Source organism: Bactrocera tryoni, chromosome 4 (genome assembly GCF_016617805.1).
Source record: "Bactrocera tryoni isolate S06 chromosome 4, CSIRO_BtryS06_freeze2, whole genome shotgun sequence".
In the NCBI taxonomy this organism is placed as follows: Eukaryota; Metazoa; Arthropoda; class Insecta; order Diptera; family Tephritidae; genus Bactrocera; species Bactrocera tryoni.
The window spans coordinates 20,884,182-20,910,807 of record NC_052502.1 but is presented as its reverse complement, the minus strand read 5'-3'; the positions used below and the strand labels follow the sequence as shown (position 1 = coordinate 20,910,807).

At 31.1% G+C, this 26,626-nt stretch overlaps 2 long non-coding RNA genes across 4 annotated transcripts in view; one reads left to right on the top strand and one right to left on the bottom strand.

The window, feature by feature from the left end:
• The window catches only part of LOC120773918, a 133,116-nt gene extending 108,445 nt beyond the window's left edge, over positions 1 to 24,671 (top strand). Inside the window, exon 2 of the long non-coding RNA XR_005705204.1 lies at positions 24,630 to 24,671. This is a non-coding gene — a long non-coding RNA (uncharacterized LOC120773918). The remainder of the gene's footprint in view (positions 1 to 24,629) is intronic.
• Positions 14,492 to 26,626, bottom strand: part of LOC120773916 — a 142,580-nt gene continuing 130,445 nt past the window's right edge. For all 3 annotated transcript variants that reach the window (XR_005705202.1, XR_005705201.1, XR_005705200.1), the window contains 2 exons: positions 17,711 to 18,208; positions 14,492 to 14,748 (listed from right to left, as the gene is read on the bottom strand). This is a non-coding gene — a long non-coding RNA (uncharacterized LOC120773916). The remainder of the gene's footprint in view (positions 14,749 to 17,710; positions 18,209 to 26,626) is intronic.

Here is a 26,626-nt window from a genome sequence, read left to right as displayed (position 1 = left end):
CTCTTAGCCTAGCTATCCTCAAGCGCACAAGCTCTCAAGGCTGTATCTCGGATCAACTTGAAAATTTATTACAATATTCTTTGGGTGTTGTAGAGTTTAACAAAATACTAAATTAAATGTACTTGCTGGAAATTTTAATTTGTCCCATTAATTTGCTTATTGTCCAGCTATATTTTTTCAATATATTTATATCTTGGTTGCTTTTGAATTACTGCTTTCTTCACTAACAGAACGCGAAGTAATTTAGAATCATTGACAGTCATTTAATTTAATTCACGTAATTGTTCTACTTAAAATTGTAAATATTAAATGAAGGAGGGCAATTGATAATATTCGTGTTCAGCCCGGTTAATTATACTCGGCGGTTTCAAAGTATTTTATTGTCGAAGTGACGTTCGATGATTGTAAGTTATTTGACAATATACGCTCACATTGAATTTATGGTCATTCATTTATAGGTATTACACATATATTCCAGTCTCAATATTCAAATTAGGTCCAGAGTTATTCAACTGTATATTTCTCACATCTACGCAGGTCCATTTCGCCTGTTGGAGAAAACGATAGACAAAAATGCCGTTCTACTTAATTCTCGTGTCACTTTTCAAGTTAAATTAAATTCTTAATTACCAACTGTTGCACATGAGAATTTAAGCCGGGCGATCATCGCATTCTCAACATTCGACAGAATATTCCACAATGACATGAATAAGACCGAAATTCATTTGAAAATATGTTAGAGAGGAAATTGTTTGCATTTCATTACATTAACTCTTATTCTCATGGGTGACTTGTGCGAAAATGTAGCATAAGAAAATAAATGCAAAAAAATAAATACATAAATAAAACATATAGTATGAAAGTGTAAGCAAAATTTAAAAAAGATTAAGAAATATTTGCAAAGGATATATAATCTAATAATAATCATAAAATACTGAACAAAGTTTTTCGTTAAAATTTCACATACAATTTTTATAGCACTTTTTGACTAATGCTTGCTTGGATTGATAGAATGAGGCATTTTTATTTTTTTATTCCTTACCATTGCATACATGCAAGGTTGAAAAGGAAACGTTTATTTAAACTTGTAGTTTCTTAATGATTGTGTGGGAACTTTCTAAAGTAAATTTTCCTTGAAAAACAATTACGAAATAAGGACTGACACTTCATTTCTCCTACCTAAGTACAACAAAAACGTGGTTCCTTTCTGGGGTATTTCTAACAATAGCAATATGAGATATTAACACAGATATAGTTTTGTACAATACAGTGCAACGAAAAATTGTCGTTGGTTACGTTTGCTTGCGAATTTTTATCAGTGTTTTCAGAATGGTTTTTAATATCATCCTGTCATGTTTAATTTTGGTATAGGACTTGGCAATTGTCCTAGATTATTACGCAAATTCACGTTTTCCGAAAAATTTACATATTCACGTTCATTGAAATCATCTTCATCATCAATCATCTTCTCCGACTAAAAGACTTCGTCAGCAAATCAAATCGTCACTACCAGGGTGAACTAAATTCCTGTCTGGTTTAGGAAATGCAACTGCATCCACAAAAATTGTCCGTCTGATACTGAGTGTGGTATGGCGACATCATCGGGCCTATTTCTTTCGATATTGGGCAAAAAATGCTGCTACCATCAATAGTGAGCCTTATACCACGATGTTGACTCGCTTTTTCCTCCGAAATTTGATAAAAACGATGCGGAGTATTTCTATATCCAACAAAATTATAGCCCGAATGCTGCATTGGACTATTGAAAATTGGCGTAAAACGGAATCGTGGCATAAAATTAGCCGCATAACAAAAAAAAAAAACAAACACAACAGAACCCATTTTGACCGCATTTTATTTTGTATTTTATTTTAGTATAACGTCGTTCTTGTTGGAAGACCCTTTACGTATACATGTTGATATTCGATAATAGTGGTGGTGCTTAGTGTACATCTGAACGCTGCACGTCTTGTGTATTTACTACTTTAAGTAGTCGCAATACACTGATTCTTTATATTTATCATGAAGAACAAGAAGAAGCGTTAACTTTAATTGCACCGCTAGAATCCCAATTACAAATACAAAAGATTAATAATACATCAGCCAGTTTAACTTATTAAAAGACTAAACCTTTGTTTTAGACATAATCCTTGCTAAATTTCGTGAATATATCTCTTCAAATTAAAAAGCTGTCAATAAGAAATCTTGACTCTGATCGTTTCATTTGTATGACAGCTTTAGCTATAATGTCTTGCCGAATTTCCGATCGATGTCTCAAAAACTGGAGGACCTGTTCCCATATATACAGACGGACAGACGCATGGACGGATAAATCTGATTTCAATAGTCTTATTATTATTTTTTAATAACTACTCAAGAATTTTACCCAGCCCTTATTCAAAGAATGTATGATGATCATTTAATCATCGAGTTTCCCTCATACGGCAGATTGTAGATTGATTCCAAAATATAGTCAATACTAGATTAAGATACTCTCTATAATACCGAATTTAGCCTTTTCTTACTTGTCTTTATTTACATTTGGTTTAGTACAATTAATTTTAATTTCATTTGCCATTATCATGTACAGACAATAGAATAGTGGGTCAACGGTCAGAGCAGTGCCCCAAAATTCACACAAACATGTCCTAAAAGCATAAATCAACAAACTTTCACTGTAATTAGTACAAATATTATCCATGCGATTCAATAAACACTTACAGCTGGGGAATTCGGCCAAATTGTTTGCTCTGGGATGGTTAACCAATATACGCAATGTGGTGCAATCTAATAACACATATTAATACATACTGTATGTTTTTATATATATGTATAGTTTTCTGTTTATTTTATCATCGCCTAAAATACATGCTGCTTTGTATCTTATTCATTTTTCGTAATTAATTAATTGCTAACAGTTTGCTCGAATAATCTTAATTAGAAATTCGGGCTAGTGGTTTTTCTATTTTGTTGGTTATTTTGCCCCTTTTATATTTGATTACATAAAGAAACAAAAAATAGAAGATCCAATATTTAAATGATCAGCATAACGAGCTAAGTCATAATTAGTCTATCTATCCGTGCATATACGGGAAAACTGCTCTAAACTTGAAAATAATATAATATTAAATATAATTTTGAATTACCGCATTTTCTACTATCTTTACTTTCTTCCAATTTCTAAAACCCACTCATATAACTTCGTATCAAGTTTATGACTGACTGATTGATGATTAAACTGCTACGCACAGTAAGCATTGCTTGGTAACTCATTAAACGTGCTATATGTAGGAGGACCACAATATTCCACAGAAAATTGTTATTATGCTTTAAAGCAGAATATCGCCCACATTGGTTGAAGTTTACAAAAAAAAATTAATAGATGAATACAAATGCTTAAAATAAAATAAAATATAAATGGTAGGTAAGCCACTAAATTTAAAAGTAATTGCAAACAATATTTCATACTAACTTGTCCGTCAGATCGTCTAATTTTATCAAATTCAGTACAGACAAGATAAACGTAAAATGAGTTGCAGTTGCCATCGCATTATAAGTTGCGCATACGACATGTCGAACTCTAAACTTGTAGCAAATGATGTAGTTAAATATATACATCGGCATTATTTATTTTATTATGATTATACTCGGTATGTCAGAGCTTAAAAAACATTTGTAATAAATATCAATGTTTGTAATGAAATATCATGCTTTCCCATATAAGTCTAATTGTAACAGTGTCAATGAACATTCATTTATGTCTGGTTATGTTTGATTATTTATTTTTCGTCTTTCTTTTTCCGTCTAGCCTGCTCATAAACTTCATTGGAGGTTTACTGGCAGCTAAATCATATTTTCTATTACGATGGTTGTCATGATAAATGTTATGTTACCTATTAAGTGAAAGCACGAATCCATAAAGTTATCCACCGAAGCAGCTCTCGGCTTAACAGTACAATTTTTGAAATCATTTATAATTTGAGTTTTACCAAGCCTTTAAAATAAAATTCAAATTTGTTTAAAATAACTTACATCTATACTTTCAAAAAATTCACGAAACGAAAGGATTCTAAAAACTTATTGAGTTCTGAACTCGAATGATCTACGACTTCGATTGAATTCACCTTTTCATCGAGAAACATTCATTCTTGATTGAGCTTCGTCGTCGAAAATAAGTTCACCTATGCACTTTTGATGAATTAATGCACGTCGAAAAATAATCGCACAAAGATGTTCGAAATTGAATTCCATTCGAGAAGAATATTCTAAGTTACTATAATCAACCATGTCAAACTTTACGATAAAGCTGTGAGTCGACCGATTATCCCACTACCGTTGCCAAATCCCGAAGTTTAAAAGGCAACCAAAGGCTTTTCTGGTGAATTTAATTTTAGTTATCAAGAGTTTTGAGATCTCTGGATGCTAAAATTTTGCGAAGTTTCTACGTTTTCATGTTAAATTTTTAAGAGAAAAGAGTTCAATTATATACAGCACTTGTTTACAATTATGTAAACAGCTCCGGAGAAGTAATAAACGGAGCATTAGTTGTCAGTATTATTGTAACAAATATACATACAATAAATAGTTTTATATATGTAAATATCTTTTATTTCTTAATTTCCTCTATTCCACACCAGATAAACTGTCGTATCTGACTTTGTGCTTTCCAAGTTTATGAAATGCAAATCAAATTAAATCATTTGCAACAATTTGTCTCTGCGTGTGAACAGCAAGTCTGTATGTATGTGCAAACAAAGGTGATTTACATAAACCAAAATTCTCTTGGTTTATCTTTAAATTAACATGAGACCAACTTACACTCACTTTATAAGATTTCTGTTTTGTTTGGGGCATTTCAATAATGTTTGACGCCCACTGCGTATACGCAACACTCTAATCGGATTATCTTTTGGTGGCAGGCAAAAGTTGTTCTTTGTGTTATGCCAAGTGTCTCTTAAATACTTATATTTACACATTTTAACCTCTGTTCCTTTTGTGGCTTCAAATAACCGAATTTCGTGGAAGCAAGAAATGTGACATTTGTTATAATCATTGCTAGACGTTAAGTTGTCTTAGAAAGTTATGAAAAAAAGTCCAAATTATATAGTTCAAACTTAGTTGGTGTAATTTTTGTTAATTTTCTGATTTTGAATTCCTGGCATACAAATAAATTTCTAATCTTCTTAATTTGTAATTTTTTTCACATTAAAATAATGTCTAGACAAGATCTGACTGCGTTGAAAGAAAGTTATCATAGTTTCTTAACTGTTGGCTGATGTCTTGGTTTGTTTAGTGTCTGATTTATAATACTTTTTTTATAACTTTAGTTTCAAAATAGGCCTTAAAATTATATAAAGAAAATAGCTTTTTGATTCTAAAAAAATACTAGAATTGTCATACAAGCAATATAGAGCTAGTTATTATTATTATTATTATTATTATTATTAGGAAAAATATACAAAATATTAAGCCCAATGGTAAGAAAGGAGTACAAGCTACTGTGGCCATCGCTTCCGATATAATAGTATAAAGTTACAAAGTTTATATTTTGTTATAAAAATTACATTCTGTTAGAAAATTGCCTATATTAACAATGTTTACGAAAGATGGTGTACTTAACAATGTTTGGTATTTACTAGAATTAAAGTGTTTTTGCCTAATACTCTCTAGCACTGGACAGATAATGAATATGTGTTCCATGGATAATCGAGTAAAAATTGTCGCTTGTTGTCTTGAGATGTTATTGAGGTAGCGTACCTTTTCGCATAGTTTGTTTAGGATTGCGTATTTGTGTTTAAATTTTTTCCAGTCTGAAACTTTTTTTCTTATATGTGTCTGCTTAACATTTTACTGAGGTCATTTTGATTCAAATGTTTGCACCTCGTTAAGAAAAGTGGTAGCAGATTTGAAAAACTTTGCCGCGTTGTCAGGATATTCATTCCCAGGAATGCGAACGTGACCAGGCACCCAGAGAAGAGCTATTTTTCTTTTATGTTTAATGCAAATAACTCAAATTTTAGATATTACTATGGGATTATTTTGTATGTTGCGTATGGCGTTCAAGCAGGAGAAGCCGTCTGAGCAAAAAAGGAATTTGCCTTTTTGTAAGATAGCATATTTTAGTGCCATATACATATATTCCAATTACCTCGGCGGTAAATACGGACGAATATGATGGAAGAATTCCGCCAGTAATAGTTGTCCCGTTAGCTGTGGTAACAGCATAGGCAGTATTAGTTAATTCTGTGAAAATTTTTTTCAACTTTTTATTCTTATAGTCGTTGGTTAGTTCTAAGCAGTTTTGTTGAAAAACTGCGTTACTCGTGGCGGATTTTTTGAAATTATGTAGAGATGTACTTATTGAGACATCACTAATCGGCCATTCAGGTTGAGTGTTGCTTGTATTAAATTTCGTTGGAATATGAATATTTAAAGTTTTTGCAAACTGAAGACAGCGGCGGAGGGTAGATTTGAGTTGAAAATTTCTTTTGTGTTTTGCTGCAAGCGTTATACATTTCTGAATGCCAGTGCTTGGAGAATTAAGTATTTTGGAAAGAAGTTCTATCGTTTTTTCGTAAACTCTTTCCTTTATTGACGGTAAGCCACTTTCTCCTAAGTTACATTTAGTTGGTGATGTAGGAAAAGCGTTTAAGCTACGACGAATCGCGGCGTGATATGGAGCCTCCAACTGCTTAATGTTTGTAATCGAGAACCAACTGTAAATCTGTAGGTCATAGTCTATTTTAGAGAGTATTATGGCTCTTGTAATATTAATAAGTGTATTTGTATGTATAAATGACAGTTTGCTAGATAAATACGTGTATAATTATATTAAGTAAATTACTAAGATACTACAAATATATGATTATAAATAATACGCAGATAACTAGTTACACATATATTATAACAAGAAGTAAAATCACGCAGCAGTGTATAATTAAATTTTTCTAAACTAATTATAGGTTGCTTTGATTTTTCACTAAAATTACTCAGCACTTCTAACAAATTAAAGAGTAAGGTCTTAGCTGTCTGTATCCAAAATAGACTTTCTTAATATTCCTTATTGCTAATGTTAATAAATGTTTTTGAACCCATCAACGCCCATGACCCTATTATATTTTATGAAACATCAGTTGAAGATTATCCAATAAAATTACTTATACTTTTCGAAAATTCAAGATGCAACGAGGTGTTTGTAAATACCATATGTTCTTCTGGAGTTGCGTATATACCGTTCACGTTCGTTTAAACATGAGAATATTCGTCATACAGTTTTCCAATTTATGCGATTTTCAAAGGCCTCTGTACTGGCCTAATGTAGTATGCAACTCTATATTTTTTTTACTTGGTATATACACACAAAGTTGTAACACAGTAAATAGTTAGAGATAATGCGTTCGCAGAATGTTCTGAAACAAATGCAAGCAAGCACGCTTCCACATTTTGAGGGTTTTGTAATTTGGATTATGTTACTACGCGTGTTGGGACATAAAATGCGTTAGATTCTCCGGGGAGCTTGCTTTCGACTTTTTCAAAAATTTATTACTTTTCTTTTTGCATGCTTTACTTATATTTATATATGTTTTAACGAGTTACCAACCTTGCAGGTATTTTTTTATAATTTCAAATTTAATACATGCTCGGGGTTCTATTAAATTTTTATAAAACGGGCTGCTGCAATAAATGTGTAAAATAATTTTAGAACGAATAAGAATTGAAGCGGCAAGAACTGCTTTTATTTATGGCAAATTGTTAAAAAAATGCCATCTGTATTCCACCAAGTGTATGTATTTATAGGTAACTAAATTTTTCTTGTATGGCTTGTTTTATAAACATTAATATTTATAATTTGCAAAATATTTTATTATAACCCTTTCCTACAGACAAATATGAACAAGAAGACTTTATGGAAAATTTATAAAATGTGTGAGTTATGCACAATTTATAATATGTGTGAGTTCACAGTATTAATGACGATACGACGAAAAAAGGAAATTCAAATGTAATTTTCGATGCCCTGATAACTGAATTTATTTCCTTTGAAATTATTATAAATGTTGTCTTGAAAAAGTTGTATGCAATTCGATTACTACATAGTCCTTAGCTAATTTCATTTGTTAATATTATCAAATATTATCCCTCTCTCTTGTATGTATTGTCATGTCAGCATGTGTTCTCATTCAAAAAATTAAGAATTTTTTCTTTGCCGTGGAACAAATTGCCTTGTACAGCATTAAAAGCTTTACAGAATGTAAAATCGCTAACCTCCATTAACTTTACATTTTTGTTGATGTGCTTGGCTGCCCATGCCGAAACCAGAAAATAACCTTATTGCCTAATTTATTGTAGTAGGGTGAGTTAAATTTTCCAAAAATATAAATTTTTGTGATATAAAGACAAAGATTGTACTCTTATGGTATGTAAATAATCACAGTCACTTTTGTGAGAGCTTGCAGATATGAATTTTAAGCAAAAATATATTTGTGATTTGCGAAAATGAATTTTGACTTGAATGAATGTTATTCAAATAAATCATACATTTTCTTTTTGGTTATAAACAATTGAATTTTAAATTGACTAAAAAATTCCAAATCTAACTTGATGCTTGTTGCACATTTAACATTATTTTACATTTCATACATTATTTTTCATTCTTTTCATTCTTAAAAACAAAATTTACAGGTGAAATCTGGTTAAATAATATAACGCTTCAAATAACAAAACTTCAGTAAAAGCAATCATTTAAATAAATTAGTTCGAGCTCAAACTTTGCTCATACCTACATTCCTCGAACAAATATAACACACATAAGCATTTATATTATTGCTGTCACCCATGATAAATGGCTGACATGTTGACAGAATACAAGTAAAGAGATAAGACTTTGGTCAACCACAAACACTGTTAGCAATTTTTGCTTAATTGTTAGAGCAATGCAACTAGAAATGAAGAAATATGACAATAATGTTAAAACGATCGTATTTTAAATGCAGTTAGAAAGGTTTCAAATCATGCAAGGAAGCGAATACTCACCACAAATGCCACAGTCGGAAAACATATATCATGTATGCACTCATTGACATACCAGAAACTGATATCCGTTCAAGTGTGCTTACTTAAATTTAATATTTAACGTTGCAATAGAATGCATTTTTCCGCTTATAAAATAACCAAATATGAAAATAATGGCTGCAGAAAGGACGTTCAATTGTGTTTGTCACTACAAGTATACAAATGATAACAACGTAGAATATATGTGCACAGAAATGAAAAAGGTCTCTAAATATAATTTTTATTTGTTGATTAATTCTTTTGGTTCCTTATTGCTTCGCTTACTCAAGATACGCTTAGATCTATGCTTAAGTTCATCGTCATTTCAGTGTTGGAATTAACCAGTTCCCTTGCACTAATGCTAATTTTTCTGGTGTGGGAATAGAACTAGACTTACGTCTAGCGTGACAAAATGGTAAATGGGTAGCTTACCTGCAGCAATGGGAATATTCTTATTTTAAACTATTTGCACACAAAAGATGCTGTCATTTTCGTCTGTACTAAGCCAAACTGCGATTATGAGGAGCAAAGTAGTGTTGCGTATATGATTTTATGGATTTGTCAATGAAAATACAAGCGACTATATGCAATGGTAGTCAGCGCTATAAAAATTTATTGCGTAACTTTCCTTACTGAAGGCATCAATAATAATTTGCTACTACTTGTAGAGACACATCTTATAATATTTTTTCGTCTTTCAGCCATCCATTGAAGTGATATTAGAAATTTTCAGAGTAATATGAAATAAATTGGGAGTGACTATGCAAATTCAAACAAAAACATTTCATAACACTTACAAAGTCTACTTCAATATTTTTTCAATATTTCCATTCATTTACTTTCTAGAGGTTTATTTTAAATACCGAAAAGTAATTACAATACAGTGCCCGCCATCAATAGAATACATACATATCCGAATACATTGATTAAATTTATTTTTAGAAATTCATTTAAAACCCTTTATAAAGAATTTAAAACTGTTTGTTTTGTAGGAAACTGAGGTGACTCTGTTGGTCACCCAAATAACTACAGAGACCACAAAAAAAGCAAAGTTCTATCATATTGGTATATATGTAAATAGCCACGCACTTTCATTCCAGTTGTTTTTACCCATCTACATAAGTACATCGTAAACATTGACGACAACTAAGACTTTTGAATGAGAAAACACACACATATGCTGTATAAGAGTAGGTGGCAAACTTTTATTCTATGATTGTGCTGACCACTTTATCAATTCCGCAAAAAGAGCAGTCAACTCTTCTATAATATTTTTGTCACTGTGCCATTAATAAATTTGGCACTATGAATTAAGGAGCAATAAAAATGGGTGAGAATATTGAATACAGCGAAATATAGTATTACTTGTATTTCTAAATTGATTTTGTTGTGTATATTTTTCTATAGTGTTACAGAAAGAAACAGAAAGAATCAAATTTGTGTTCGATACTTACTTTTTGAATACCGTCGGGACCTTGAGGTGAACTAAGGGGGTAAAAGTGTAGAATTGTGTTATTGTACCATGTCATCTGAAAACCGTGTAAGATGAAATAAAACACTATATGTACTTCGAAAAACCGTGTAAAAAATGTTGAAAACTATAAAATTTCAGATATGCATAAAAATTGTATGTTCATATAGCATTTTATTGAGCATTAAAACTTAAAATACATAATTATGAATTAATTAGGTGAAAAATTGGTAGAGCAAGCAAAAAACAAAAGAAATTTGTTAAACCAGAATTCAGAACAGAAAAATTAGAATAGAAATAAAGAAAAAATATTTACATAGCTCCAATTATTCGTCGCTACTTGATAACAAGCGCAATTGTTTGCGACGAACTGGTCTAAAGTCGGTATCATCACTGGAGATATCCATCAAATTATCCAATGGTGACTTTCGTCCGGTAATTGAGTTTTGAACTTTCGGACTACTTTCCGAAAGCTCTGGCGCCGTCGACTTTTTTATTAAAAACTTTTTATAGGAAATTGAACTGTTGGTTTTTTAAGTTCTTTATACAACTCTTTATACCCAGCAGTACAATTATTAATATCTCATTCGAATTTCAGGACACGTTCCATATTAGGATAATTTTTTAAGAAATGATTCACCATACTTTTACTAAATGTTAGACCGTCGTCAGCAGTTAATTGACATAGTACAATCAGACAATCACCATCTAGAGGTTTATCTATCATTAATTCGTCGACTTCTTCAATTTGTATGTCCTCAAATCCTTCTTCATCGATTTCGTGTGCCAAAGCTATTAGCTGGCAAAAATATTACTTGAACATTTGGATGCTCTAAAACGGGATGGCTTGGCGCATTATCTATGAGCAAAAGCACTTTAAGATCAAGACATTGCATTTCCATATATATTTTAACTTCAGGAACAAAGCATTCTTCAAACCATTTCGTAAATAGACCTGCTGTCATCCAGGCCATTTTATTCGCCCTCCAATGGACCGGCAACTCTTGAATGTTTTTTTCTCTCAAAGCACGTGGCCTTAATGATCGGTTAATTAAAGGAGAATTTAAAATTCTGTCACTGGAAGCGTTGCTTCACAATAAAAATGTTACCCGATCTTTAGCAACTTAGAACCACTAGCAATTTTTTCGGATTTTGCTATAAAAGTTCTGGAAGGCATTTTATTCCAGAACAAACCCGTTTCATCGGAATTGAAAATTTGGTCGGGAACATAACCCCCATCTTCAATTATTTTGGCTATTTCTGCTGGAAAGATTTTAGCCGCCTTTTCATCTGCTGATGCAATTTCTTCTTTAATATTTTTAAATTATAATTTATTTTAAGAAATCCAGTTAGCCATACATCACTAGCCGAAAACTCCTTTCTCTTATCTTGACGACTTGTTGATGGCTCCGATATCTGCAGTTGCTTATAAATTCATTGTGGCTTCTGCTTTATAACATTTCCATCTACAGGTATTCTCTTTTGCAATAAATCCACAATCCAAAACGCTACACATTTTTCCATTTTTACTAACACTTCATCTCTAATGTATGACGATGTTTTGGAACTATGTTTTGATGAAATGATGACAGATTTCCGTATTTCATTCTCATTTTTCTTAATGGTTCTGATAGTAGCTTCGTTTAAGCCAAAAGCCTTGGCCACAGATGTTGTACCTTCACCTCTTGCCGGACAGTTCAAGATTTTTAATTTTGCTTCCAAAGAAATGTCTTGCCTTTTACGAATCTTTAAAAATTTGAGCATTTTGTTAACTGTAGTAAGGACAAAAATTTTAAAGCTTCACTAAAAATTTATAGATAAAATATATTTTTTCACTTATTAAGATCAGAAATGTTCAAATGTAATTGATAGCACGAACAATTGATAAAATATTGCGAGCTAATAACTTTCAAAACTCGAATTAAGTAATATTTTATGTAAATATCATGCGAACAAATGTATGTTCATTTCAGCAATGGTGCCAAGTGTGGTAAAAACAATATTGAACTCTTGATTTTAAATAGAATGAAGCGAACAACAAGTTTGAACGAAAAGCTGAACCTATTCATTACGCAGTGTTGTGTAATGTGTAATGTTCCTATTGTATCCTGAATAAGGATATTCGAACATGCAGTGTTGCATAATGCTATTTTTGTATGAAGGAATAGGGTTATTCCAACAAACAAACATGCACGTAATTACAGGACAGTGATTTTAAAACCGTGCTTGATTAAACATCTTTTACAAAATTTTTATTTTTTTCAACCGTGTAACTTCAAATCCGTGTAAAAAAAGAGTTGGGTGTACTTTTATTTTCCAGCCGTTCGAGTGAGTAAAACATTGTCAACTGCCAGGTAATGGGCTCTGCAGTCGACTCGATGCGAAACTGTAACCGTATATTGCTCTTCGACGTAAACTTTTTTACATATATTGGAATGTATGTTCACCTGAATTGCTCTTTTCCAGCAAGCCTCGTGTTGTCACTTGAATGCAAAAATTTTGGTGGCAGATTATTGCGAGAAATTCATTTGAAGTTCTGTTTGCTTTTAGATTAGTTGTTTGATGCACATAAAGTTTCTTGGTTTTAAGCTGATAGATATACATATTTATATACAAATCAGAATTATATCTAGCAGTCGTGGATAGATAAATAGAGGAAAGTAATAGTTTCGGTGAAAATGTTTGATGTGTTTAAGCAACTTGATGTAATCAATTCTGTTAAGATTTGTCACCAGTACGCATATTATATTAAAATCTAACTAAATTTATTATGTATATGTACATCCATTGTATTAAAAATTCATCCATTTTTTTCATTCTTTCTCTTGTTTGTTTGAAAAGAGTAACTAAACTAAAACTAAACTAAACTATTTTTTTTCCAACTTAACTTAAACCGTGTGAAGTATGCCTTCTTTACCCTCATATAATATACATATATATTGTATATGAAAATGCTGTGGAAGCTATTCGAGATTATTATTTAAATAAGTATATACATGAATACGTAAGCGACTAGTAGCCTCCTCTCTCTTATTCTTAAAAGAAGTTTCGTTACTAATATGTAAATATGTATGTGCTATTAAGAAATAAATATTTTTATTTTAAAGAAGAAAGTTGAATTACAATTGTATAAGTTTATATAAAATTTTCAGAAATAAGCTACTTAAATTTACATCCTTACAACAATAAACACAACCAAATTATTTAATTCTATGTATTATGCATTGTGGTTTCTTCATACTTCTTCTTCTTTGTTGGCGTAGAGACAATTTACTCATTTATAATCGAGTCTACTATTCCCGTAAACTCAGTATCTTCATACTAGTTTGAATTAAAAATTTACATTTAAATTGAATGCATTTGTACTCTAGTGTTCTATGGAATTGCTTACAAATACGTAAGAGATTTCAACTGTCGGCCAAAATCTCCTTTAGAATTACAGTAAAGAAAATTTTTGTTATTAGTATTGTTGTGAGTATAGTGTATTTGTTATTTGTTTCAGTTATTATATTCGTTGCTATTTGCAAGACATATTGAAAAGTGTTTTAAGTAAAGAGAGACCTTACAATTTAAAGATAACGCAAATTTCACAACCATACATTTAGTTTTGCATTGCAGCAATGACTAGCATGGCGAATAGAATGTATTAAGAAATAGTAAATAATGAAATTTGGGTTAATATATTGTGTTGAGTGTTTTTCTATACTCAGCGAAAGTGCTACATTGACATTTATGCAATAAAATTTGTTGAAAAAAAGTTTTTCATTTTTTTAAAAACCAAAAATAAATCGTTCTGCAATGACTAATACGATAGTTTAAATGTCTCTAGCAACCTTGCGAAATTAAATCTTATTTTTGAGAAAAACATTTATCTTGACTTAAATGAAGATTCAGAATTTTTGAGACCAAAGAGAGGTTACTTACCTATTTGACTTTGACTTTACAACAAATATTTATAAACACAAAAAATTCGGATTTTCAATTTTATTTTAATAAGTATAGATTTTAAGTCACTCCCAGAAAGCGAAATTTAAATTAGCATATAAATGTCTCAATCTATTTCGCTGTAACCTGGCTGCAAGGTGATTCGCTTATTATTTTTTGCATAAATATACTCATTAAGAATATGTATTACATAATACACGAATGTCTTCGATATGATTCTGTATGTTTTGTCAGCCAAGATTAAGACTACCAACGTAGTTATGCCTTCAAGTGTATGTATTCTGTAAATAGAACCAAAACGTCAATGCCTGATTAGAAAAATAAAAATTGTCTTATAGAATTCTCATTCCTACATTAACAATACATACATTAATTAGTTATTTGATATATTTCATTTTTCATTTAATCTGTATCAATCACCAAATAGGTTCCTTCATAGTTACAGATTTACAGTTGATTTTAGATACAATTTTTGAAAATTATTTGACAGAAATAGGAGGTCCAGGTTGGTGAACTTCTGTGTTTAACTTTATAAATAAAATAATTTATAATGTATTTTTAATTTGTCAATTTAAATGCTGATTTCAGAATGTGAGTCTCTCTAAGTACATAAAAGGAATTCGTTAAATAGTTTTATTTATGTTTGTGCCACTGACAAGAAAGTAATTACGTCCATTGACGACATGCGAAACACATCCTTATGCAGGTGTCTGTTTTAAGTAAGATTTAATACCATTTTAATTAGATTTCCTGGTGTCCAACCCTTTTGTATGGTAAATATATTTGTGGACATACATACTAAATATCTACTTGTATGTATGTATGTATTGATATTATTGATAAATATTGATTTGCTTTAATGTTCAATTCATATCAGGCAGAACTTCTTTTCTATGGGATTGTCCGAAATTATTTTAGCTGCGAGGCACAATTTCGAATATTTGCTTAGGACCACAACACTTTACCTAAAATAGTGGAATATCGAATATAGTTAAATTAATTTGGATGTAAAATTTAATTATTTTCAAATAAATAATGGTTGAATAAGCGAATACTTCTATCTTTCCATACAAAATCAATATTTGTTAAAAGCGGAAGAGTGCATATAAGTACTGAAAATAATCTACTTGAACATGTATAAAACATAGTAAACATATATAGTTGTTGAGAACTACTGAAGTGTTTTCGAATTTTTTGTCTCGAGTGTTGTGCTCTATTTTCAACGTCTTTCTAATTGAACATGCATATAGATATCCGCAGATGGTCGTTTGTTTCTCTTCGGTGTCAGTTAGTGAGTATAATTTTATATAAATTAAAACACCTGGAATTTATTAATTACTGCAAATATCTGCTTAGTATACATAAGAAGTTTTAACGTTAACATTAACTCTTACATACCTTGAATAAATTACTTTTCCAACTATCTGTAATTTGAATCTGTATGTAAAAGTATACATTCATATTCCACGTGAAAGTTCGAAGCATTGTAAAGAAGGTGCGTCCTAAGGGATTTGCAATTTTCAATGAATATTGCCCATTCTGGCGCATGAGCAACATTTTCAGCTCTGCTTTCATTGCTCATTTGCATGATGCAAATCTGCATGCATTCATGGGAATATTGGACGGTGATGACTTACTGATTTAGAAAAAGTTAAGAAATCAGTTGCAGTTGGATGAGGCAGACAATCACGACACATATTAAGTTCCAGCAAAGCCAATTGACACAAACCCAATGAACAATTGTAGAATTTTTAGAAAGAGCAACATGCGGAAAATTTTCAATTGCCAGAAAAACTAATTCGCACTCTTATTGTATTTTTGCCCTAACGAAAGGTAAACTGAAACCCCTAAAAACTAGTTTACAGCATAATTACCTGAGACTCACTCTACATAAGAATAGCAATATTTTTAATAGCTGAAATTAGCGTCTACTTTTAATAATGAACCAAACAGGAAAAAGCCAAATGCATCAGAATCACAATCATCATAATAATTGACCACACTACAGCGTTGGTTCCAAATTGGATTGAATATGCAATTTATGTGATAAGCACATCATATTGTGACAGATATTGTCAATAAATCACACCAAATGTTGTTCAACATTAAATTATGTACTCTTCTGTGTATATATGTAGGTAGGTGAACGTAAGATTGAAAGCTGTATTCTAATGACAGTGCAATATTGTTGCTGTTAGTTTCAAAATTGGTTTTTGTGGCTTTATCTGAGATTTCGTTTTGTTGCGAAAGTAGAGTTTCAATATGAAACCGCCATATGTATGTTATTATTAAAAATTCTCGCCTTGATGTAACTTGATATACAACGAAGCGTCATAACGCTGCCGAACAGAAAAAGTTAACATTCTGAGACCGACTGTTGAAGCGAACACATCTTACTACATTTGTTACATACTACATAATTCTATAATGAAATATTTAACTTTGGAATAAATAAATAAATGTTTTATAAATTTTGAAATTAAAGGAAGCTTAGAATCTTTCCACTCAACAGAAAAGAATCCTACATATATGTGTGGAATGTTTGTTACGCAGTAAATTGAATTTAATAATTCTTTCGCATATTTTCTTCCATATTTTATATTAAATTTTATTTCTTTCAACTTATTGTATGCTTGCTCCGTTACACGTAACGCATAAAATGTCCGTCGTAAATAGCGTAAGCCTGAAAGCTGTAATGCTTTTAAGTTCCGGTGGTCTCAAAATAAATCCTATAGGCCTAAAATTTATGATTAAAAAAGAGTAGTGAAACGTCTGAATAAAATAAAGAAAATAAAAATGTACGTTGGGAATTAAAATAGATTGGAAAGTCGTCGGTGAAATTTTTAAGCTAAACAGTCTAGATTGTGATATATTTAGCAGCAGGCTTTGTCAAATTTCTGTACTAGTAACTACTGCGTTCAAGATGCCCTAAAGTAAGTTTTTTTAAAAAATTAAAATTAAAACGATTCTCAATTCGCTATAACATTGTCCAAGTACACAACATGAGACTGCTTTTTAGCTCCTGGAACAACGATAAGGGTTGTGAAAACATTCCTTAAGTTCTAATGGCCGCTTGACAGCTAAGAGAGAAAATCAATTGACAAACGCCTCTAAACTTGTAGTACATATTGATTCTGATCTGATGATAATGGCGAAATTAATTGAGCTTCGGCATAGAAAATAAACATAATAGCAATAAAAGCTACTACATATATAACATTTTCACATAGAATAAGTTCTTACCAAATTTTATCAATCGTATCAGTATCAGAAATCCAATCAGTCGTAGTGATCACACCTCATTTAGCTGGAAAGAACCTATGAATTCAACAATTCACGTGGTTGAGGGTTGCAATGCGATGTTGCGCCAATCTGTTACATTGATTGGCATTGTTCAGGGCTGGTATAAACGATGCTACAAGAGTCCAAATAAACTATAGACATGACTGTGATTGGGTCCTTGTACCTCTGGCAGAAGTTTGGTTTGGGTGTTACATATTCTATGTAGGCGTATGGTACTTGCGAATTAAATTTCAATTCCATTTTGCTTCTATAACCGATAATTGATACTTTTTGCAAATGTGTGTCGACTCTTTTTCCATTCAAATTTTTTCTGGGATTTAGCTGTACGTCCTTTTTTTTCAATTTTCCACAATTTATTTGCCACTTTGTGTGTATTTCTTCGGGTCACTTGGCTGTGTTATTCCTTTTACACTTTGTTGCTTGTGAAAGGTTATTCATCTGTAAAATTTAGAAATTACAAAATTTGATTTATTTTTAAATTGATAGAAAAGGATGTAGGAAAGAAATTACTGAAATGAAAGTTTAATTTTTTTTTCGTTTTGAAAATAAAATTACGAAAGATTGTTTTAGAAATACAGCTATATAAATACAAAATCAATATCAGATGGAAAGAGAGGGAGTACAGTCCAACATCTTTATTTTATACAGTTATACAATATAAAAACGTGGGTGTATGGTAGCTCCTGGAAGTTCTCACAAATTTTCAGTACACCTGTTATTCATATACCAATGGCTACTCAGATCGCATTATAACTAATTAATTAAAGCATATTTTATTTATCTTTGTTTTTTGTTTTGGAATTTTAATTAACTAAGAATGCATTAATGAAACAACATACAAATGTTGGTCTATAGCTTATTTGTTTCTGAAGCGTAGTACGAAGTGCATTCAAAATTAAATCCAACTATTTATGTTTATATGTGATGGTGGTATGTTATTTGCAACTAAAGGTATTATGCATCTTTACAGAATATAGTACATATTTAAACATACTTATATGAATTAAATACTACTTCTTACATGAACACCGTCTTGGCGTGGTCCTAAAGTAATTAATTCGTCAAGTAAATTTAGCATTCTGCTCAGCCTTAGACCTGCTCTCATGTATGCAATCAATTATTAGATTAGTTGATTTAGTGCATCACTTAATTCACTTAATTTGCTCAAATGCGAAAATTCCTAAGTGAGCACATTTAGTACTTGTAAACAAAGTGCCTTCACACATTCAGTGGTCACGTAATGGCTAAGAAATTTGGTAAAAATGTTAATTAACAGCAAGAGCTCGCAGTAGCAAATTTAAGAGAAATGCCCTAAAGTCATTCATTAAACCATTGAAGTTAATTGACACTTGATGGCAACAAGTTAACAGTCAAGTCAAGACATATTAAAGGGAAAGAAATAGCAAATAATTTGGGAGGCAAACATTTTTGGTGACAACCCTTTAAAGACAACAAATATTTATATGATATTTATAGTACATAAAACAAAAGCATATACTTGTTTTATATACAGCAGTATTATGTAGAATTAATCTAAAATGAAAGAAACATAACCAATAACTATTGCAGATGATAATCACAGTTGAAAATTATACTAAAAATGCTTTCATGCGATCAATGATTGAAGAGGCAATCAAGTTAAAATCAGCAACATTTTTAGTCCAATTTTAAAAGATTAGTAGTTAAATGCGTTCTCGTTTATATTTATTTATGTTGAAACTTACTAGACAACTTTCAGCTGAATTTGGCATAGAACTGAAGATATTAGAAAAAAATGAGTTATACTATATGTTTCTATGGTGGTATTTGTTTTCCTTTGCCTTAAACTCTGAGACAGCTATTAACATTTAAAGTATTTTTGTTTTTGACACTATTCCAATTTAGATTAATCGAATTTGACATTGAAAGAGTTTATGTCCATAACCCTTGTCGTGATTGAATCTTTGTATGCAAAACGTTTGTTATATAAGATGCTATGAATCCACTAAACTTTAAATAAATCTTTCAACTTGCTGCTTATTAAGTTGAATACTTTTTGAAAGACCTTGGTTATTCAACAGCAATAGCAAGTTCTATACTTATCTATACACCCTATTGTGTTTTGTTTTTAAGGTACTTGGGCATATTATAAAGTAATTTTATTGTCAATTTCTTGAAATGTTTTATACTGTTCTAGTATTCAATTGTCATGATGTGTTTATCATACGATATGTTAAAGACAACTCTTTTATTTATTGATTAAAGTCAGATGCAAGATTTTCCAGAAAGGCTACAGTTTCATGGACAATGGACATTCTCTTACATAAGCTTTTTTAAATGTACACTTAACCGCGCGTTTGCAAAAATAAAATGTGCACTGAACACGCACCTTTTAGCATACAGCTATTTTATCTTTCAAGTATTGCTACATGCTTATCAACTCAATCACCTTTCACTAGACTCGTGTTGTCATTTTGCCGGAAGCTCATAATTTCTCTCTTTCTACTTAAATTAATCATAAAAATAGTTGTGTGTATGCAGAATGGGGTTATGCTATAATTTAACAACATACATCTGCGCCAAAAACATAATATTGTAGTATATACATATATAATCAAAGTGACATTTTTGTAATGCACTTGCGGGAATTTTGATGCAATTAAAATATATCAAAATATTGCGTCACCTCAAGGAAATTTCTCTTTATATGCGCAGCACATGGACTCTTTAGTATAGTGGTAAGAACTTAAGCACAAGTTGAACGAATCCTTAGATACGGCAAATACCTGCATACCTGCTAACGGGTACTACATTATCCCTTCCAAAACTACTGTCTCAATTTTATGCAACTTTTGAGGTTACAATCGCATTATAAAATTAGTGAAATTAGATTATGTGAATAAATGAGTGGTATTGGTATAGATTTGTTTTCACATCTTTTAGTTAATTTACAGATGCCATTAAAAAGTAGGCCATTTTCTGAAAGGCCTTTAACACTTGCTGTTACTGACTTGTATATATTTAAATACCATTCATTTCATATACTCAAAGAACAACTCTTATAGTCTACTTTCCCTGCCAGTTATGCCAAGGCTGAGAAGTTAGCTCTGCTCTGCTTTTCCAAGCCTCTCATTTGGCCTTTTTTCACACTTCAAACACTTGCAAAATTTGTTCAAAAGAATTTCATTTTTACTTGTGTGAAAAAGAGAGCGAAAAAGATTTTTGATTTTTTGCTATTTCATGGCTCTGCAAAAGTTAAGGAAAGTTGTGAAATGGTGACGATTCAAATACTTTATATGAAGGAATACCCTTTACACGATTTTTTTTTTCATATGGGTGGCATACACACATCGTATGACATGACTTAGGACAATATTCAATGATTTTTTATAAATATTGCGTACACTGTGTAAACATAAGTTATATGTTGGTTGCTGCAATTTAAGCGAATCGTGTTTCTCGGATGCTCCTTGAAGGTTAACATGTAGTTATGTATGTTAAGGAATATAAAAAGTAAGCGTATCCATTTGAGTGGGAACTTCATTTAAAGTTATAGTTTTGACCGAATTTATACAATACGAGTATTTATGTATTTATGAAGCGAAGAAATCCCTCAGACAGCATGCTTGATTTCTCGTTAGTATGCATTTTATAATTCTTGCGCTAAAGTTTAAATTTTTCATTTTATGTTAGATCCTTCGTGGAAGAACGCAAACATTTTGCATCAGTATTCCACTGGGTATATAAATGAAGTCAAATAAGCAAACGTTTATTTCGGCTGCGTCGAAGCTATCATAGAATACCCTTAACAGGTTCAATTTTTCTTTACAAGAATTAGATTTTGATCGGCGAGTTTGTATGGCCGTTTAACGCTAAAATTATTTATTAAAAATATATTCAGAAAATATACATTTACGAATGTCTAAGTCATAAATTTATTTCTTTCTTATGACCAAGAAGAGAGTAAATAGAGCTCATACAGAGATATGTATATACGTTTGTCGTTTATATCTATTTACCAAATAGGATGCCTTCTCTTTTTTGATTGGTTTTCCTTATTTATAGAATCAGTTTCATATTTCAACTGTGATTTAAAGAGACCGAGGCAATGGCAATGGTAGATGTATGTAAATAAATTGATGTATTATTTATTTTCAACCTGAGTTTGTGATATCAGACACGAGCGGTAAATGCCACATTAGAAAAAATATGTCTTAGGTGGAATGTTCAAGTTTATTTTATTGATCTTACGCATCCTTGTCACAAATGGGAAATGAAATACTTTTATTTAAGCGATGTGACATTTTATAAATGATTGTCAATTATGTTACGTATGCAATCATTTTTAAAATATTGTTAAAGTAATTGTACTATTATCTTTCAGCAGGAATACTTGATATAAATGTATATTTTTCCGCAAATAAAAGGAAAAAATAAGTTTCTATAATCAAAAATAGGTATACTATAATAAGCATTATAATATTTATATCCTAATTTTAAAGTAAAGGCCGTTTACATTCTCGGTCTCATCTCTTGTCAATGAGTTCAAAGGTAATCATTGGTTTTAGTAATCATGTTTTTTTAGTCAGAAGCCATTTTTTTACTTTTTACAACTCATAGAGTTGTACTCACTCACTTTAGAGTTGGGTAAGCAATTACCATTCTTAAGATCTACTAATTCCGCTGTTCTAAATTCAAAAAACTGCTTTTAATAGCTTGCAAAAACTGTAAATTATAGACTATGACCATTCTTTATATAAGCAAATACACCAATTTCATAAACAAATTCGTCATAAAATCTATAGTCTATATACATCAGGTACTATTATCAAACATATATTGAACATATTCACATTATCGATTCCCGGAAGCTGTTATTCATTCTACTATTTACTTGCATTCAATTAATATCTAGGCATTTACCAGCTTGAAAATTGTGAGGATTACGAACATACAGATATACGATAAATACATACATACATACATACATAAATAATATCCATATTTGCATGAGGAATTCTGATCACTCACAGCTGAACGATTGTTAACAGTCGGGTACAAATAATTTCTTTATTAAGATTTGCAAACGTTTTCGATCAAAACTAACGTCTATGAGGATTAAAGATTATTCTGCTTCGCCTCACTACTGGCAGCTAAGATACAGATTATTTACAGATTTTGTGTGAAGTGTGCAATCAGCATGAAAATATTCCGAGCAATATGCGAATAATGTAAGGAAGCTACCAGTAAGCACAATTCGAACAAATAAATATATTTATCTACAGCTGTTGACAGCTTATTGGAAACACTATATAGTTTGAAGTAAATGATGTTATTTCGCAATAAAGGACTTATTTTTACTGCTTTTTCACTCATTTTATTAAAACTTATGTTAAACTTAAACTCTGATTGTAAAAATATTAATTAAAAACAATTTTTTTTTAAGATTTTAACGAAAATGTGTAGAATCAACGATTTGAGTGCGACAACTAATTAGAAACGGAAATATTTTATAAAACTTTTATTAAAAAAGATTGCTTACTTTCAGGTAGTATTTTGTTACTTAACCCTTTTACTTTAATACTGATTCACATCGATTGCGAACTGACGTTAAAGACTCTGACAGCGCACCACTAGTGTTTTGTGATACTTTTGGCATCTACAGCTTTTTTTGACATCAACCCAGATATGTTCTCTACAGGCCATTCCAAAACATTTATGGAAATTTCAACGAAAAAAGTTTCTCGTATGCTTTGGATTGTTATTTTGTTGGAATTTCCACAAAGGCAGGCAAATTCCTTCTTAGTCCATGGCAGAATGACATTTTTTAGAATGTCGACGTATTTCTCCTTTTTTAAAATTACATCAATCGTATGGAGCGGACCTACACCATTCCAGGAAAAAAATTCCCACACCATGATTGATCCTTCACCATGCTTCACTACGCGTGAAACATAGCGAGGATCAAATTCTTGATAGATTGGTCGGCGAACATACTGTCGACCATCTGTATCTATGTAATTAACTTTGGTTGCATCGGTCCAATCAACATTCTGTCATTGATTTGTTGTCCAAATACAACAAGAGTTGTAAAATCTACGCGTTGTTTACTTTGAATTTTAGTCAGAAATGGTTTCCTGCGTGCTGCCCAAATGCCATGAAGTCCAAATCCGACCAAACGCCAGGAAATTGGTTCCTTGGATATTTGGACATTATATTCGTCTTCAGTTTTATCTCTTCGGGCGGTGGTACTTAGTAATTCAGCGGTCTACATCTGTTGAAGTTTTTCGGGTTTTTTATTTGTGTGCAACATTGGAAATAGTTTTAAAATTCTGTCTATGCTTAAGGTCATTAAAAAGTCTTCTCAGACTGACGAAAGTCAAAAATGTAAGCTTTTTCTCATTAAAAAACTTGAATAATACATTTTAATACCAGAACATTTAATCATTATACTCATCAGCACCTTTTAAAAAGGGGAGCGTGTCTATTTAGCTGTCAACAGCTGTAAATGCTTATATGCTTTGCTTTCGAGTGCAAATGCCTTTAAGTAAGTTAAGTGTACTCAAAGAATATTTTTGCAACAGGACATCGAATGATTGAAGTAGCCAATTGAATAATAATACTTATTTGCAATGAAGAATTTCCCAGAAAGAAGATTATATTTTTCCCATTTTTAGGATTATGAGTTAAAGTGTGTATGAATTTCAAGTGAAGAGAATTTCTTCTTTTTAAAATTTTTCGAAAATATCTAAGTATTTTTCAATCCGCTCTAACTATTAGGATAGGTATTCTTATAGGTTTAGAATATAAAATATTTCAATATTTCTTTTGGCATAAATATAATATATTAATCTATATTTTACTTTCTCTTTTCTTTTAGGTCCTCAAATATTTGCACCTTTTACCATGGGAACCCAACAAACCAAAAATAAAGCTGTACCCAGGCCAACAGGCAGAGATACGCAACAGGAATGGAACAGCCATAACTTTATCGTTAAAGTACGATGGGAGATAACGATCATGTGCCATCCGGAACTAATCCAAAAATCCAAAAGCCATTAACGTTCCAATTTCTCTTATATTAAAATAAATACATATTTATACATTATTAACAAAACCAATGAAATATTGAATACAAATATATAAAGTAATTAACCTTAATAAATATAAAATGGAAGAATTATTTTTGCTAAATAAGTAAGTAAAGTAAACAGAAAATTATATTAACAACTGAAAAAATTAAATTATAGAAACCCAAACACAAAAGAATTGTTTCATTTAAAATCGTTTGAGTAAGTGTTAAGGTTTTTTACATTTATAGACATATTATAATATAAATATTATTATAAATATTAAAATATTAATTTCTGGCACTAAATTCCCAATATTTGGAAATAAAAGCGAAACGTCAACAGCATTTTTCTAATAATATGAAAAATTTTTATCTGGTCACCCCAGTCACGCTGCGGCCCACTCTCGCTGAAGCACAAATGGTCGATTTCTACCAGGCACGCAAAGCTGACCAGTAGGTAGCCGCCGCGAAGAAATTCATTTTCCTGTAGCCTACCAAAAAGGCGCAGGTGACATGAAACTGCTTTAGCGACAGGCGCAGGATAGCCGGAAGTAAAAACTGCGGGCGCATTTAGAAGAATAACTTCGTTAAAATAGAACTGATTTTGTGCACGTGGCCGGTAAATAAAGGAACAAGTCTGCAGCTTTACAGCAAACTATTTAGCACTATTAACAAACTACAAATGGAGGAAATATTTTGAAAGAAAATAGGACGTATCAACTTTTTGGTAATAGTTAGTAACTTTACATGTTTAAAGCAAGATAAAATGACGTTCGTCTTTCTAATCACTTAAGATAAACTTTACATGTGTTTACTGTCGCATAGCAACACTACAAGTTCCGTAAATTTAGGTAAAATGTATGCTTTTTGCTTCACTTACTTATCGTTAAACTATCACGCTTGTATGCATTGTGAAAGTAAGTGCTGCACACTTCTTCCTTCCTGACCTATTTATCTGTTAACTGACACCAAAATCTTTGAAATCAGTAAATGTTTTCAAAAGTTATACCGAATAAATTAAAGGCACTGCTATATCCACCAACGACTGGAGTTGCATCTGCGCCTGAAGGATATGCATTAGCAAAGTATTCTGATGAGTGGAAGTTTTACCCGAAATCGAAGAACCAGATGAAGGTGACCAGAAGTGATTTGTTTTTATTTCATGATGTCTTAACATCTTTTTTCTTATTGGTGTGAAATGTATAGGATATATGTATGTACATATGTTTGAACGTATGTTCATACGAGTTGCTTTTATTCAAGCAAACTACATATTTGCAATTCATTTAATTTACCAATAATATATTTTTAGCACAATATACATATTATTGTTTTGTGGTGACCTTATTCTTGCAGGAGCACAAGTTCGAAATTACACGTCTCAATGTTCTCACTTGCTCAGCACCCTCAGCATGCAAAAAACCAACCGCAAACGATTTGATAAACAGCGAAGGCTGCCGTTATTCGTGTCACTCAAATGTTAACAAATTGTGGAGACGAGCAAGAGTTAGTGCATTCGCTGTTGTGTAAGAGAAAATTGTTATAATGTGAAAATCATTCTTAAAAATAGATATTGTGTAAAATAAAATAGTGCAAAACATTTGCAAAAGTATAAGCTCGAGAAAATATGAAAATAATGATTAATTATTTAATATTATGGAAATTTGACATGCATAAAAGTAAAAAAACAATGAGTAGAAAATTGTGTTGTGAAATAGAATAAAAATTACTTATACATATGTAAGTGAAGTTCAAGTTAAAATATTAAATGCAGTGTAAGTGTATGGAAAATGTTAAAAATAGAA